Genomic DNA, 3895 nt, shown 5'->3' on the forward strand with positions numbered 1-3895 from the left:
GATCCATGTATAATTTAGAATTGTGTTGTTTAATCTCTAAATGTTTTCAAGTTTTCCACCTATTTTTTTGTTACTCATTTCCAGTTTAATTCTACTGTGGTCTAAGAGCAGATACTGCTTGATTTCTGTTCTTTTAAATTTATTAAGTTTTGTTCTATGGTCCAGAAAGTGATCTTTCTTGGTGACTATTCTACATGAGCTAGATAAGAATGTGTATTCTTGAGAAAAATCTATATTATGTTGTTTGATGAAGTAGTCTATAAATGTCAATTATATCTACTTTATTGATGGTTTTGTTGAGTTCAGCTTTGTTCTTACTGATTTCCTGTCTTCTGGATCTGTCTGCTTTTGATACAGGGGTATTGAAGTCTCTAGCTATAATAGGGAATTCTATTTCTCCTTGCAGTTCTATCAGTTTTTGCCTCACATAGTTTGACACTGTGTTGGTAGGTTCATATACATTAAAGATTGATAGGTCTTTTTTTGAGAATCGACCTTTATATATGTAATGGGTCTCTTTTTAAAAAAAATTATTTAAATTCAATTTAATTAATATATACTGTATTATTAGTTTTAGAGGTAGAATTTAGTGATTCATCAGTTGCATACAACACCCCAGTGCTCATTACTTCAAGTTTCCTCCTTAATGCCAATGACCCATTTATCCCATCTCCCTACACCCTCCCTTCCAACAACCCTGTTTGTTTCCTATAGTTAAGAATCTCTCATGATTTGTCTCCCTTTCTGATTTCATCTTATTTTATTTTTCCCTCCCTTCCCCTATGATCCTTTGTTTTGTTTCTTAAATTCCACATATGAGTGAAATCATATGATAATTTTCTTTCACTGAATGACTTATTTCATTTAGGATAATACCCTCTAGTTCTATTCACATCATTGCAGACGGCAAGATTTCATTTTTTTGATTATTGAGTAATATTCCATTGTGTGTGTGTATATCTCATATTATATTACATATATAGATATACATATCCCTCTCTCTCTCTCTCTCTCTATATATATATATCTATATATATGTATATCTCATATCTTCTTCATCCATTCCTCTGTTGATGGGCATTTGGGCTCTTTCCTTAGTTTGGCTACAGTGGACATTCCTGCTATAAACATTGGGGTGCAGGTGCCCTTCCAGATCACTATGTTTGTAACCTTTGGGTAAATACCTAGTGATGTAACTGCTGGGTCATAGGGTAGCTCTTTTTTTTTTTTTTTTTTTTAAACTTTTTGAGGAACCTCCATATTGTTTTCCAGAGTAGCTGCACAAGCTTGCATTTCCCCCCAGCAGTGTAAGAGGCTTCCTCTTTCTCTGCATCCTTGCCAACATTTGTTGTTTCCTAACTTGTTAATTCTAGCCATTCTGACCAGTGTGAGGTGGTATCTCATTGTGGTTTTGATTTGTATTTCCTTGATGCCTAGTGATGTTGAGCATTTTTTTCATGTGTCTGTTGGCCATTTGCATATCTTCTTTGGTAAAATGTCTGTTCATGTCTTCTGCCCATTTCTTGACTAGATTTTTTTGTTTTTTTGATATTGAGTTTGATAAGTTCTTTATAGATTTTGGATACTAGCCCTTTATCTGTTAAGACATTTGCCAATATCTTCTCCCATTCTGTAGGTTGCCTTTTAGTTTTGTTGACTGTTTCCTTTGCCATGCAAAAGCATTTTATCTTGATGAAGTCCCAACAGTTAATTTTTTTTTTGTTTCCCTTGCCTTTGGAGATGTGTCTAGCAAGAAGTTGCTGTGGCCAAGGTCAAAGAGGTTGCTGCCTATGTTCTTCTCTAGGATTTTGATGGATTCCTGTTTCACGTTTAGGTCTTTCATCCATTTTGAGTTTGTTTTTGTGTATGGTGTAAGAAAGTGTTCCAGTTTCATTCTTTTGCATGTAGCTGTCCAATTTTCCCAACACCGTTTGTTGAAAAGACTGTCTTTCCATTGGACATTCTTTCCTGCTTTGTTGAAGATTAGTTGATCATAGAGTTGAGGGTCCATTCCTGGGATAATTATTTTCTTTTAACACTTAAAAAATATTGTGCCCCCTTCACATGACATTCATGGTTTCTGGTGAGAAATCCACAGTCATTTGAATTCCCCCCAGCCCCCTATGGTTCATTTGTCTCAAGCATGCTTATAAATGGAAGCATTTTTATGGTGGCTGTTTTAAAATCTTTCTCAGAGGGACGCCTGAGTGGCTCAGTTGGTTAAGCAGCTGCCTTCGGCTCAGGTCATGATCCCAAAGTCCTGGGATCGAGTCCCACATCGGGCTCCTTGCTCAGCGGGGAGCCTGCTTCTCGCTCTGCCTCTGCCTGCCACTCTATCTGCCTGTGCTCACTCTCATGCTCTCTCTCTCTCTGACAAAAAAACAAACAAACAAAAAAAATCTTTCTCAGATAATACTATAATCTCTATTATATTGGTGTATATGCTTATTGATCATCTTTTTTTCATTCAAATTGTTTTCTTGGTTCTTGGAATATTGAGAGATTTTTCAGTTGAAACTTGAACATTTTGGGTGTTATGTTATGAGACTGATTCTTATTTAAAACTTTTGTTTTAGCTTTTGCTTTTTTAAGTTACTATTCTAGCAGAGGAAGAACACCTTACTATGGCCAGGTGAGAATAGACGTCTGGGTCCCTCACTTGACCTCCAGTGACAACTAAGAGGGACTTACTGCTGAACAGGGGGTGGAGTTTCTGGCTCCTCACTAGACCTCCACTGAAGTCTGGCTGCCAGGGGTAGGAGAAACTTGTTCCTACTTTCCATGTGACCTCCAGTGACAATAGGGAAGGGAGGTGTGGTGGTTTCATTACAGGTGGGTGACAGTGAATCCTGACATTTCACTAAGTTTCCTTTGACACAGGGTCAGGTGGTGGGGACACCTTTATTTCTATGTGGATGTGATGTCCACTTCCCCATTGGTCTCCACCCAGTGGGGAGGGGGCAAAGCTCCTGGCTCCCTTCTTGATCTTTGTGACAGTCCATGCTGGGACATTGGGGTATCTTTTACAGCCTTATGAGGTGGTAAAAAGTAACTCCTCTTTCAGACTCTGCTGGCAGAGATAGGGTGGGACCACATCATTTTCTGTGGCATCTGGCTTGAGTGGAACAGTGATTGTTTACAAGTTTTCTGTCTTGATTGGCTTACTTTTCCTGATTCCTTGGCCAAAGAGAGAAGTCTTTCCTTGGGAGTTTGTCTGTCTTCTGGTCTGTTTGCCACTGCCTTCAACTCTAAGTCTGGTATATGTGAGACAAAAAATAAGTCCAAGGAACTCACCACTCTGTTGTCCATGGTTCCCTAGGTTCCCATCTCATCTGCCTTCTTCTACCTGCTGGGGTCTTTTTGTGTTTGTTTTATATATTCTGTCCAGGACTTTTAGTTGTACATGGTGGAAGGCATAGGGAAAACTCTATCTACTCCTCTTCACACAAATGGAGATTTAGCCCTTCTTCTGAACCTCACTGAAGTTTTCATAATTATCTGAACTGGAGATTGGGATGAAAGGTAGCTTTTATAATTTTTTAATTTAATTTTTTATATTTTATTAGTGAAAATGTATTTAACATTTAATACTAAGATTTAAAGCCAGGAACTATGCAAGCTGTTTTATAAGTATCTTCTCATTTAACCCTCACCATCACACTTTGTGTGGGCATTGCTATAACCCTGAATTTACAGATCAGGAAACTGGGGCTTGGCAAGCAGCTTACCAAGGGTCACACAGATGGTGAGTACAGGGCTGGGTTCTGAACCTGCACCTGATTTCAAAGATTCTACCGAGATGCTAACTGCCAAGTTTCTCTGTCTGGGAGGCCTGGCAGGCTATTGGCTTATTGATGGGTTGTTGACTGTAGGAGTTATGTGGTTTGGCCAGAAT

The sequence above is a fragment of the Lontra canadensis genome, unplaced genomic scaffold (assembly GCF_010015895.1).
Source record: "Lontra canadensis isolate GAN:19392208 unplaced genomic scaffold, GSC_riverotter_1.0 scaffold36, whole genome shotgun sequence".
NCBI lineage: Eukaryota > Metazoa > Chordata > Mammalia > Carnivora > Mustelidae > Lontra > Lontra canadensis.